The sequence below is a fragment of the Lepisma saccharinum genome, chromosome 16 (genome assembly GCF_977018435.1).
Source record: "Lepisma saccharinum chromosome 16, izLepSacc3.1, whole genome shotgun sequence".
NCBI classification, from domain to species: Eukaryota; Metazoa; Arthropoda; class Insecta; order Zygentoma; family Lepismatidae; genus Lepisma; species Lepisma saccharinum.
In genome coordinates this window covers 55,817,010-55,830,837 of record NC_139244.1, presented here as the reverse complement: position 1 = coordinate 55,830,837, position 13,828 = coordinate 55,817,010, and positions in this window count along the sequence as shown.

The window sequence follows — 13,828 nt, the reverse complement described above, 5'->3', positions numbered from 1 at the left end:
CATAGATAAGATTTGAAAATTATATAAAATTTGACTAGTAAGAAATGTAGCCGCAGCTGGGAAGGTGGTTGTCATTGTCATCCTAGGCCCATGGAACATAGAAATTAGACCGACCTGTCATTTCTACTCCATTTCTCACCTATTTCGTCGTGATGTTACATGTTAATTTAATAGGAAACTAATGTCTTCTTAAAGTTTCTTAGTTTTTGTCCCTCCACCCCTAGTTGTCTTTAATTTGCAATCGATTTTGCAGATGTGAACAATAACACACACTTAATAAAAAGCAATAATTAAATAATATCTAACACTTATAAAAAACATTTCACCTATCTTCTAACTTCTTGACATTTTGAACCAGTCGTTCAAAGAATTATTCATTTGCTAGTTTAAAAATGTAGCAAATTAATTTGTTTATATATGTGTAACGAGTGCACTCCCGGTCCCCGAAATGACGTGTCAATCATACCCCGGCATGGGGCCAAACGTCGTTATGTGTACGGGAAACCGGTCGTGACTCACGGTCCAGTTATCAAGTTCGGTAACTGAGACGGTCGTTTATTGTCATACTATTGCAAGGCAGAGATTAATACCTTGAAATGTTACACTGTTTTGTTTACCTTTGATATGTAGATTCGAACAATCATAAAACACTAATAGCATAATATCTGGTACCTGAAAAACGTCAAATAACAACACTGACGAACGGTAAAAAAGTGAATATATATTGTAACAACAAAAAAAAAAATTGCAATCAACAACTGTTTACAAAGCCTCCTCACTCTCCCAACATTCACTCTATCTCTCTTTCACACACATGAGGTATTTTTACATGTGAAGTATGGATACAAATCGTGGATCTCATTAACATATCATTCCTTTTAATTTTTAAACCATTATGTGAATTTAGGGCATTTGTCTGCCAGCTCCTGTGCTCTTTTAAATTAACTTAAGTGCCAGCCCTCGGAAAGCGGTTAACTAAGACAATTGGGTCGGCGTGGTTAAATCTTTCGTTCGAATGAACGTATGCATCGAGTCGTAAGCACGACATTATACAAGTTTCTCGGACGGGGGTATTACACACAAGCCTCTCTCGTCCAATGAGAACAACTATTCAATTACATAGTGATGCAAAAACTTAATTGGCTCCAGCTGCCGGAATACACTAATCAATCGTCGGCGCGAGCAAAAATTACCTTAAAAACCACTATGCAACAAATAATACTATTTCCCGCACACGACCTTGCAATAAAAACAACTACGCTTTCCACAATTAAAAAGGACTCATCAGTCAACTATCGACAAATTAAATGGCGCGACGGGGCGGTCGGTTACACAAAAAATGGAGCACACTTTGACAATTTATACTAAATATTAAAGAAATGAAATGGAGCAGACCCTGAATGCAGACAATTAAATTAGCACATCTGAACATGAAATAACTCTTTTTTATAACAATACCAAAAATTATCAGACGCGGGGGTTAGGTTCGGGGTTTCCTGAGTAACTTTGCGAATAAGTGAGACTTCGGCGTTAACTGTACGGTGTTGATACTAACGACGCACGTTTACATGGACATGAGACCCTCTGAAGTATACTGTACCAGACTCTGCTACATGGCGTGGTCATTCGTCTCTCCTGGACGCGGGACTTGTACACGGTGCCTTTGTGGCGAAATTGTCCTCCGAGGTCGATCGCGACGAAGAATAATTGCGACGATCTGGTGTACTTGAACTTCCTTAGTACTTCGGGCGTTCCTCTTGCCACTAGCGTCGGATGTACGTGGTCACGCGCCGGTCAGGAATCTCTCCAGTGTCGGGCATCAATTGGACGTCGATCTGCAATCATCTCTCTCTGGTGCCGGGCTTCGTTTGGGCGTCGTTCTGGAATCGTCCTTCCCTCTCTCTCTCTCTGGTAACGAGCTTCGGTTGGAACGTCGATCTGGAAACGTCCTTCGGGCTTTGGTTGGGACGTCGATCTGAAAGCGTCCTTCGGAGTAGTGTAATTGATGATATAACCATTTCGAGAAAGTATGAACCCCCCTCAGGCAGATTTGGCTACACTTAAAACTAGCTCAACATGCCCATATGAGCTTTTTGCTCAAGTGTGGAACCCTGTCTAATCCAAGATTTTTGTAAAAATGCCCTCGGGAATTTCCCGTGAAAGTATGACCCCCCTCAGATTGATTTGCCTACACTTATAAAAGGCACTTCTGTGAGATTGTTGTCCATAATCCTGTCAAAAATATGCCTCTCTTGATATTTTTTTGGCCACACTTAAAACTAGGCCAAACGTATTCACACCCACACACACACACACACACACACACACATTGACCTTGACCTTGACCTTGACCCTGATCTTGACCCTGACCTTGACCTTGACCCTGACGTTGACGTTGACGTTGACCTTGACCACACCCACCCACATACACACCTACACCCACCCACACCCACTCTCATACACACCCACACACACCTACACCCACCCACACCCACCCTCATACCCACCCACACCCACCCTCATACACACCCATACACACCCACATCCACCCACACCCACACCTACCCACACCCACATACACACCCACACCCACCTACATACACACCCACACACACCCACACCCACCCACACATATTTACTTCCGGTCTACTTGTGGCCTATTTCTGGTTTATTTATATTGCATTATGTTTTGCAACAAATTATTACCTAATATTATGCAATAAATTATTAGACATGTGTTGTTTTCTGATTGGTTGGTTATGACATAATGTGATGATGTGTTATATTCTGATTGGCTTATTGTTTCAGATGTTTTCAATGCGGTCTGTGCTTAGGCTATATAAAGAGATTTTGCATTGCATATCAGCCAGTATTGTGAGAGTTGTTGAAGAGTAAGGTTGTGTTGTTGCAGTGCTGCTCATATTTTTTAAACACAAAAATATTGCAGATTTGTATAAATTGAATTACAAATCTATTTGATTTAATATACAGAATTTTTTACAACCTGTCATAGGTTTATTAAGTATAGAGTTTTGATTTGAACCCCAAGAAATTTTATATAAATACCAAAGCCAAAAATATTAACACACATACACACATACACACACACACACACATACACACACACAAATCACACTACTGAACCCAACTGATATTTTTTATTAAGCATAGAATTTTGATTTGGACCCCAGGAAATCTTATATAATAAACAACAACAAAAATGCCAAATCAAAAATATTATAATCAATGCAAAAAGAATATATCCAGCCCCAATTGGGCTAAGCATCAAAAGAATTGTAATCCAGACAAATACAGAACTCCCACAAAAATATGCCCTAAATGTCATAGAAAATATAGTCTGGAATATTTCACATATAAACATAAAGGTACTTGTTCTGCACAGTCATCAACATTGCCCCCACAACCATCTACATCTGGTCTGAAAAGGAAGCATGAAACACCTGTTAATACTGGACCGGCAAAGCAGCCACGCTATGAACCCATCCATAGCAGTTTTAATGGCCAACTTAGGGTTCACCGGTTTGTATCAGAGCCAAAATGTGATATTAAGAATTTTTTGAACAGTATAAATTCTGATGTGCAGGCAATTCTAAATGCACAAAATGGCTCTTATAAGCTGTCTCTCAAATTGTTTACACAATATAAGAAACCAAATGGCACAAAATTTACACAGCCCCACATAACAGAAACTGTACCTGTATATTCAAATGCAAATTCAGACAAAATAATAAGCAGTTTGATAGATCAATTGAATATTAAACACTCTGAATTTGCTGGAAAAGAGTCAGGATGGAGCCTATGCGGATCTCCACACAAGCTCTATGTTAATATTTCTGAATTCAGCCCATTACAAGGATCTACATATCTGCCATTACCTGCCAATATTAAAAACAAACAAGCCGTGGTTAATATAAAAAATAATGATGAGAAATGCTTTTTGTGGTGTATTTTAGCTGCTTTGTATCCAGTTTCAAGGAATCCTGAGAGAATAACTTATTATAAACAACATGAACATGATTTTGATGAAGCAATGGAGGGTTTAGAATATCCAATGTCTGTTCAGAATATTGATAAATTTGAAAAAAAGGCCAGGAATATCAATGGTAAACAATTATCTATTAATGTATTTATTTGTTCTACTGGCCGTGGCAATTGCTTGATAGCAACTCTCAGAATCAGTATATTTGATGATGATTCTGCTGTTCCGATTGATCTGCTCTTAATTGAAGGGGATGATACATACCATTATACTCTGATACACAGTCTTGAAGCTTTAGTCAGAACACAACTAGACAAATTTAATAGAATATTTAAGTTGTGCAGAAGATGTTTAACTGTATTTGATGGTCAAAAAATGGTGAATGGGGTTCGGGAAGAGAATGCAGATATTGCTAAAAACAAGTTAATTGAGCATCTGAAATACTGTGGGAACTATAAACCTGTTCATATGGTGATGCCTAATCCAAGTGAAAATGCCAAATTCAAAAAATTTGAAGCCCTGTTGGAACACCCAGCATATATAGTCTGTGATTTTGAATCAAACCTCAAACCTCTTGCATTCTGCAATCCAGATCCTGATGAATCTTCAAGTACATCATACCAATTACATGAACCTTCTAGTTTTTGTTATATAATTATACGGGATGGTGTAGCTAGTGAACCACACTTATACATGGGACCAAATGCCATCAAAGAATTTGCACATAGAATAGAAAATGAGTGCCATGACATAGCATCTAATGTCTTATTAAAATCAAAACCTAAGTTGCCTTTAACAGAGAAACAGATTGAAGATTTCAACAATGCAGAAAAATGCCCGGTATGTGATTCTGAATTTTCAGATACAAATATCAAGATACATCACCATTCCCATACAGATGGTAAATTCTTAATGGCCCTGTGTAATAGCTGTAATATTAAGATCCAGAGACCAAAATTTGTCCCCATATTTTGCCATGGTGCATCTAATTATGATTTCCATCATCTGATCAGGTACGAGGGGTTTGAGAAGCAGAATTTAAATATTTTAGCAGAAAATGATGAGAAATATATAGCTATTAGCAAAATAATTAAAGTTAATGGTGTTCCTATTCACTTAAGATTTCTTGATTCATACAGAATTTTATCGGCTAGCCTGGCTACACTGGCCACTCAATTATCTGATGATCAATTCAAAATCACATGTGCTTTGTTTCCAAATCAGGACCTGAAATTAATTAGGCGGAAGGGTGTATATCCATATGATTATGTTACAGATTTTTCTAAATTTGAGGAGTGTTCTCTGCCACCACAACAAGAGTTTTACAGCAAAATCAGAGCATCTGGAATCACTAATGATGATTATCACCATGCCCAGTTGATGTGGAACAATTTAAAATGCCAGACATTTGGTGATTATCACAATGCATATTTAAAACTTGATGTCACTCTCTTAGCTTATATACTTCAGGCATTCAGAAAATCTTCCATGCAAAATTATAAACTGGATCCAATGTATTTCTACAGTGCCCCAGGTCTAGCATGGTCTGCAATGTTTTTAAACACTAAAATGCAATTGGATCTGATCGAGGATCAAGACATGTATCTGTTTATGGAACAATGTATAAGAGGAGGCATGGTGCAATGTTCTCAGAGATATGCCAGAGCAAATAATAAATATATTCCCAATTATGATCCAGCACTGCCATCAAATTATATACTGTATGTAGATGCCAACAGCCTCTATGGTTATGCTATGATGGATAAACTGCCATATGCAGGGCTTGAGTGGGTTGAAGATTTCAATATTGAAGATCTTAAGGATTTTGATGACAGTAACTATGGCCTGTTCTTAGAGGTTGATCTGACAATTCCTGATGATTTACACAACACATTTTCTGATCTGCCCCCAATTCCTGAGGTTGAGTGTTCACCTGGCTCTAAACAGAAGAAATTGATGATGACTCTAGAGCCGAAACAGGATTATGTCATATATTACAAAAACCTCCAGTTCCTGATGCATCATGGTGTTCAAGTGACCAAAGTTGGAAAAGGTTTGAGGTTCAGGCACTCAAGATGGTTGAAGCCATATATTGATACAAACACAGAGCTTCGAACATCTGCAATGAGCCAATTTGATAAGGCCTTGTTTAAATTGATGGTCAATTCTGTATATGGCAAAACTATTGAAAATGTCAGAAAACATACTGATGTTAAAATAATTACTGACCCCAGCCGGAGCAAAAAATTGATAGCAAAACCCAACTTCAATTATAGAAGAATTTATGATGAAAATATGGCACTTTTTAATATGAAAAAAACAAAGATTAAGTTTGATAAACCTATTTATGTAGGGGCTGTGATATTGGAATTGGCCAAATTACATATGTTAAAATTGTGTTATGATGTGTTGAAGCCTTTTTATAAGGATCGTGTAAAACTGATGTACATGGACACAGATAGTTTTGTTCTTGATATTCAGACAGAAGATGTTTATCAAGATATGTCCCAGCCTGAATTGTTTAAATACTTTGATACCAGTGAACATACAGAGATTCAACACCACAACAAAAAGGTGCCTGGCAAGTTAAAAGATGAGACACTTGGTGATGTTATTGGGGCATTTGCTGGGTTAAGTGCCAAGATGTACAGTTTTGAAACATGTAGTGGTGTTGTTGCCAAAAAAGCCAAGGGCATTGGCAGAGTAACTGTGGAAAAAGAGCTCCAATTTGAAGATTATAAAAATTGTCTCAAATCCCAGAGTTTAATCAGAACATCAGAATCCAGAATTCAGAGTGTGGATCACTTGCTGACTAGCAATATTGTAAGAAAAGTGGCTCTGGACCCGCATGATGATAAGAGATGCATTTTATCATGTGGCATACATACTCTACCATGGGGTCATTGTTATTTGAAAAATGGCAATCAATGCCGAATTACAGAGCATGATTTGAAATAAATAAACATGCCTATGAACTTATTTGGGTTCAAAAAACAGGCTATTATGGAGCTGCCAACACTATCACCCTCTTCTGATATAATATCTAAACTGAGTGGTTTATTAATTATTCATCTGAACAGCATACTTACAGATGTTGATGATGAAACAGGTAAAATATTGTACATATTTAACAATAATTTAAATCATTACCAATTACCTGTAGGTGGTCAATTACAATTTATTACAACTCCTGAGGGTGATGTCAAAATTTCAGTAGGGAGAAATATTTATAGAATTAAGCACTCAAACATGATTTCTGGCACTGTTTATACTGTTTCTGCTGGTGACTGCTTATATATTGAAGTCCCTGGATCCTATGACAAGCTTATACCCTTTTTTATAGAATTAAGAATTAGATATTCAATAATAAATAACCATTAAATCAAAATGCCTAATGATATATTTGGCCATACAAGACATGAAGATCACAGTGATGAGATTCTGATGCTTGATGTCAGAGTCAAGAAATTAAGAAGTGATTTACAAGCTTTACAAGCCACACTCAATGCCAGTCTTCAACTAGAAATTACAAATTTACAATCACAATGCATGGACCCTCTTCTTAAAATTGATTCTGAACTCAAATTGCTGCTTCAGAAATATACTGATTTGGCCACATTGGATAATTTTCAAAGTTTAGAAGAGGCTGTAGCAACTCTTCAAGCCAAATTTAAGACCCAGGCCACCAACTCTGAGCAATTGAAACAACAATTGGAAGAGCAAATAAATAATGTCCAGACGCAGCTCCAAACAATTGTCAAAAGCATAAAATCACAAGAAGATTTTGATCTAGTGATTTCCACTCTAAAAGAACAGATTCAGTCATTACAGATACCTAATCTGGACCCTCTGAACAATGCCATAGCCGAGGTTAAAGAAAAAATTGAGACACTTGAAAATTTTATGAACAACTTGCCATCTTCTGATGCTTTGAGTGCAATAACTCGGAGTGTTGCCAATATTAAGCTGCAACTTGAAACATATGAAGATTTTGGAAAAATTCGAAGTACCATAACTCATCTTGAGGGTACAATAGCAGCAGTGCAAAGTGATCTGACAAATGTACAAGAATCTCTAGAATCCAGATTGCCTGGGATTGTAGACACACTTGTCAGCGTCCAGCAACAGATCACAAAACTTGAAAACCTCAACACTGAATCTGAGCTATCTCATTTTCATCACTTGATCGATGATATCCAAACAAAGCTTGAAATTTTACAACAATCAACACCCACTCAGGCAGATATAGCCCTGCTCCACGATGCTATGCGTGGTGTGGTTGATGCTTCTGAATTAAATGATGTGAAATTGGCACTTGAATCTTTGCAAAATACTGTGTCAAATCTGCCTACATCACAGGAACTTAAAAATATAAAGAAAGCAGTGAATCGCATATTGAAATCAGAGGATATCAAGAATATCCAGACAGAGATCAAACAACTTACTCAGACAGTGGCTACTCTACCAACTAATCAACATATTAATGAATTGCATGCCCTGTTTGAGGATATCAGAAGACAGATCAATGATCTTACAGCTCAAAATTCAAAATTGGCAGTTGTTGAAAATTTACAGCAAATTGTAGCTAATATCAAGCAACAGCTAGGGACCATGGAATCCAATCAAGCAAATGCTTTGTCTGTTTTTGCCACCCAGCTACAAGAAATTGTGCAACAATACAAAAAACGTGTTGTGGACATAAAAATCAAGCCAGGCCATGATGATGTTGTTAGGACTATCAATGAGCACCTTGAATCTGTAACAAGCAGATTGCTTACAGCAGAAAAAGAAATAACAGGCATAATCGAGAATCCTAAACATACAGTAATTCTTGAATTGTACAGCATCCCCAACAAAGAATATGATTCACCATTTACATCAGGAGGCAAAATATATATGCTGTCCCCTGCACAATTTTATTACCAGTTTTTTGTTGGGGGCACACTGAGACCAATCAAGATCAAATATTGGCTTCAACCACAGGCACACCACTACCCCACCTTATCAATAACAAATGCTGACAACAAACCAAAAATCACCAGTGTAGAGTTAGAGGATTTTACAGACCCCAATACATTAGAAACAGCCTATGCTGAAGATGACGGCTCTCTGGAGTTTAATATACAAATAGGAGACAAATTATATTTAGAAAATCCTGTAGTATCAGCTGCTGAACACCCTATAGTTGCAATATTCTTGTTTACATACCATGTCTAGACAAATTATTGTTGATGAATTACACAGACAAGCCAGACATAATTTTAAGAGATTGCCAGTAGTCACAAAAGGCATAGATGATTTATGGCAGAGCGACTTGATTGAGATTGCAAGTGGACAGCTGAAAAACTTAGACAAAATCAACAAGGGCTACAAGTATCTACTCACTGTGATAGACACATTTTCAAAATTTGCCTGGGCTGTGCCACTCAAATCCAAGGCTGGAAAATGTGTTACAGAAGCCTTCAGGACAATCATCAATCAGAGTGGAAGATCACCGCGCTCTTTGCAAACAGATAATGGCAAAGAATTCTATAATTCTGTGTTCCAACAATTTATTAAAAGCCAGGCAATACAACATTACTCGAGTTACAGTGATCTCAAGGCCTCAATTGGAGAGAGATTCAACAGAACCCTAAAAAATCATATGTATAAACAATTTACGCTTCAAGGTAATTATAAATGGTTCAGTATTCTTCCAGAACTTCTACATAAATATAAAAACTCGGTCCATTCCACAATCAACATGAATCCCTCTGAAGTAACTTCATCTGATGAGCAAAAATTGATCAGGACTGTTTATTATCCTAGATACCAGCCAACAACAAGAAAGGCCAAATACAAGGTGGGTGATCAAGTAAGAATCAGCAAATATAAGCACTTATTCAAAAGAGGCTTTACAAGAAACTGGAGCACTGAATTATTTACAGTGGTTCAAGTTAAACCTGGGACCCTTAACACATATATAATAAAAGACCACCGAGGAGAAATTCTCAAAGGCAGGTTCTAGGAAGAAGAACTCAACAAAACTAAACAGCCTGACACATATCTCATAGAAAAAATCATCCGCAGAAAAGGCAACAAGTTATTTGTCAAATGGCTAGGACTCCCAGAACACAGCTGGATCGAGGCAAACAAAGTGATAATATGAGCACCTGGGATGTTATAAAAAGGCTGCCAGAACCTGAACAGCAGAATAAGAGAAATGGAAAATTGCTACCTGATAATATTAGGTGTCTTATTGTTGGGCCATCGGCTTGTGGTAAAACTACACTAATAGTTGATAATTTTTTATTGGCACCCAACTGGTTAGACTGGAAAAACAGGCACTTGTATGTCTTCTCTAAGAGCTTGGAACAATTAAAATATCAGCAACTGATGAAGCTATATGATGGATTGGATATAGCCACTTTTGAACCAGATGTTAAGCCACTCCATGAATGTCTCGATAATACTGTTGTTGTGTTTGATGACATTATACTGGATAATCAAAACAAGGTTAGAAATTTCTTTACACAGGGCCGACACAAAAACATTGATTGCTTCTACCTTGCACAGACTTTTTCAAAAATACCCAAGCAGCTGATCCGAGACAACAGCAATTTTATATGTGTGTTTCATCAAGATCATACCAACCTCAAACACATACATGATGAATATGTAGGTGGGGACTTGAGCTACAATAATTTTTCCAAGTTTTGCAGTAGGTGCTGGAACCAGGATAGTTATGGGTTTGTCACAATTGATATGACAAGAACACCTAATACTGGTAAATATAGAAATAAAATTAACAATTTTCTAGACATTGAAACATATATAAATAACCATGAAAAGGCCAATTATTGATGAACTTAAATTAAGAGATTATCTTGTAAAAAGATTTAAGGGATGGAAATCAGAGAACCGAGGAATCTATGAAAAACACAAACAAACAGAACAGCCTATTATTGATGCTATTAGTGAATTAGGTAAAAATATCAAAACTGTTACAGAGCAAAATCAAAATTTGATCACAGAGCTTGTACCTGTAGCTGCTAGGAACATATTAGATTATCCATTCACCCCACTTTCTAGTATTCATACACCTAGTCCTATTGCTCCTCGAAGAATTGAAGCTACTCAGGATCCTATTGAATTGGGTCTTCTTGCTCAAAAATATTTAAGCACACCTAAAGACAACAAAGATGAGGTCTTTGGCTTATATGCTGACACAGAGCGTGATGGTAGCATCATACATAGAATTGGCAATTTCAGAGTAACATTTATGGGAGATGATCTGATTGTATATTCAGAATCTCGTCTTGGAGAAGAAGGTGCTTTTGTTAAGTATCCTGGAACACCTGGATTGTGGGAACTGATGACTAGGAAGAGACCTGGCAGCTATACAGATCAAGATTATGAGCATTACAAAGAAATATTAATAAAATCAGATGCTCTGTACCAGAACAATGATCCCACACAAAAAAGAGTCAAGTCTAGCAGTGGAGCAAAATACAACAACTTAATCAAGCCCATATGGTCTCAGATCAAGACAGGTAGTGGAATCAAACAATACAACATCCTGCCTAAAGAATTTGGGTGGGTTGATGATGTCAGGAAACTTGTAGATAGGTTATTGGTGATAGCTGGGGAGGAAAATGCTGGCAACCACAATTTTTACAATGAAAAAGTTGGAATTATGGACATGATAAGCACCAAATTGTCTAATTTTATAGTGAATGACACTAAGGGGATTGGATATCTTATAAAAATTATTAATACTCTACCACCTAAATTTTGGAATATTTCTGAGGGTCGGGGGTTTGTTAATGACATTATAAACAAGCTGCCATTTGAATTACACATTCCAGGCTATCAGTATTGTGGTCCAGGCACAAAATTGGACCATAGATTAAACAGAAGTGATCCTGGTGTTAATCCCCTAGATGCTGCTTGTAGAGACCATGACATAGCATACAACACACATTCTGATCTTGACAAGAGACATGTTGCAGACAAGAAATTAGAAGAGGCTGCATTTGGTAGATTTGTAAGCAAAGATGCTTCTTTAAGTGAAAAAATAGCAGCATTGGGAACCACCATAGCTATGAACACCAAACAAAAACTGGGGTGGGGGTTGTGAATATGTATATAATAAACCTTGGGCCTATTAATAATCTTCTAACCAAAAAGCAGCGCAAGAAAAAAAATTCTTGTATTGCCAAGGGCCATGGTATGAAATTCTTGCTTAGTACCCCCCAATTAAAAAAATTACAACAATCTAGAAAAAAATCACATGTGGGTGGCTTCATATTTACTATCCCGGCCATCTTAGCAGCACTTGGGGCTGTTGGGAGCTTGGCTGGGGGATCAGCTGCCATAGCAAAAACAGTAATAGATGCCAAGAAGAATAGGGCAGAATTAGATGAAATAAAGCGCCATAACCTGGCCATGGAGAAACAAGGCAAAGGTGTTAAGAGAGCCATGAATAAGTTTAAAAAAAACAAGAGCCGCTTACAAACAAAGATATTGAAGCTTTAATCAAGCCACTGGGCATCAAAAATTTTAGAGGTGTGTACATGTCTGATTCTTTACCAGAACAACCACTCAACAAAGAGTGTGGCATAGTTAATTTGGATAAGTACAAAAATCAGGGCACTCACTGGATCTGCTATCTTAAATATTTAAAAGATGAGGCATTTGTGTTTGATTCATTTGGAGGTGTTCCACCTGAAAATTTAGTAAAATATCTAAAATCAGCTAATCTTTATTACAATAATGCCCGTGTTCAAAACTTCAAAGATGTTAATTGTGGACATTTGTGTTTATCTGTTCTTATATATATGTCTCAAATAAATAAACCATCAATTGAAAATTTTCAAAAAGCCTTGTGGTATCTGAAACATCATGGGGGTATTCCATCTCACCAGCCAAATTCAATATTGAAACTTAGATTACATGATGACATAGTGTATCCCAAAACAATAGCTCTCAGAGCATTTTATGGCATGTACTTGATCCCTAATATTACACACCACAACAACAAAATTGCAGTTGGGGATCAAAAAATTGTCATCACTCCAGGGCAGTATAATCTATCCACTCTAAATGCTCAATTACCCAGAGGTGTAGTGTTAACTCAAAATTCTATCACTCACAGAGTAGAGATTGTATCTGCTACAGAGACAGTGGATCTGGGTACTATAGGAGAGCTGTTAGGATTTGAGAACAACACAAAACTTGAACCAGCCATCAAACACACTGCTATTAATATACCTAAATTCTTAGCCATAGAGACTCTAAATATTCACTGTAATGTGGCCGAGGGTATGATCACCAAATCAAATGGCATAGGCACTCACAAACAAACTGGCATCATTGCAACATTCAAACCTAACTCTGAATTTATGGAGCCCATCATCTACACTCCATCACCAACATTATATTTTCCTGTGTGCCATAATAGAAAAGATTACATTGAGTTGATGGTCACTAATGAAAAAGAAGAATTAGTTGATTTTGCTGGAGCCACAACAACTGCAATCATAGAAATTAATATTTAAATAAAAATACATACAAAAAAAATGGAAAATATTGAGAGTTATGAGCTACAATCATTCCCCCCAAACCGGAGGACCTTTGCAAATTTAAATCAACCCAACACAGAGATTGAGGTTGATCTTGATGTAGGGGATGGCTTTATACACCCCCACAGAGCAGACCTATACATCAAGTTTGATGTAAAGCTCGATGGTACAGATTATCCGGCAAATTCAAATATAAGATTGGTGGACAATTTTGTGCCGCATCTGTTCTCTGAAATTGAGATCAGAAAGCATGTTGTTGTTATAA